This window comes from Merops nubicus, unplaced genomic scaffold (assembly GCF_000691845.1).
Source record: "Merops nubicus isolate BGI_N331 unplaced genomic scaffold, ASM69184v1 scaffold34849, whole genome shotgun sequence".
NCBI lineage: Eukaryota > Metazoa > Chordata > Aves > Coraciiformes > Meropidae > Merops > Merops nubicus.
The window spans coordinates 20,381-21,528 of NW_008629651.1; positions in this window are offsets into that span (position 1 = coordinate 20,381).

Here is a 1,148-nt window from a genome sequence, read left to right on the forward strand (position 1 = left end):
GCCTCGATATCAAAGGTAAAGGCAGCACGTCCTCTTCCTCTACCTGACCCAGCCATCTGGAGTCACTGAAAACAACACAGATCTTTAAACAAGGACCCCGAGCTTTCTGTGAATGCGTTTTGCAGTTTTTGAACTTCTCTCTCAACAACGGTTTGCGTTTGTCACTCGCGGCTTCCTTACCCATGAGGTTACTTCTTGTTCTTTGTAACTAGTTGTGTGTGTGCAGATAAAGATGCAAAAGCAAAGAGGTTCAAGGTAAAAGCATCAAAGGACTCCAGCGTGTTTGCAAGCGAGCTGCTGATGAAAGGAGGTTGTTTCCAACTAAAATATTTCACTAAGGGTATAAAAGAAAAACAGTTTTCAAACTACAAGTACAGACACATCTTACCACCCCCACTGTTATGCCAACCTCCATGTCCAGACTGTACAACCCATGGGACAGCAGATAAAGAAAAATGTAATAAACATTTTTTGCAGAGAATATGTCAAGAAATCACAGAATCCCAGCATGGTGGGGGTGGGAAGGGACCTCTGGAGATCATCTCCTCCAACCCCCTGCTCCAGCAGCTCACCCACAGCAGGGTGCCCAGGGTCACAGCCAGGAGGGTTTGGGATCTCTCCAGAGCAGGAGACTCCACAGCCTCTCTGGGCAGCTGCTCCAGGCTCGGCCAAAGAGTTTTCTCCTCCTGCTCAGGTGGAACTTCCTGGGCTCCAGTTTGTGCCCACTGCCTCCTGTTCTGTCACTGGGCACCACTGACCAGAGTCTGGCCCCAGCCTCTTGACAAGTTCCCTTTAAGATATTAATCAGCATTGAGCGGATCCCTTCTCAGTCTTCTCCAGACTAAACAGCCCTGGAACAGACCTAAACAGACCCTTCTCATACAGTTGGTTAAAACAACAAGGAATCTAAGAGGCAATTATGATTAGCAGCAATGAAATGCATACTTAAGATCTTCTAAGGGTCCCTCAAATGGAAGCAATGGTCTCTTACTAAATGCCAGTGAGAAACAGGTTGTTGAAAGTGCTCTCCTAGTCATTATTTTCAACAGGAGTATGCTCTCTTTGAAGAAAACAAAATCACATTGTGTATTTCCATGTCACTCAGCAGCACAGAAAGCATTCTAAAAATAAGCAGAGAAACGTAAATA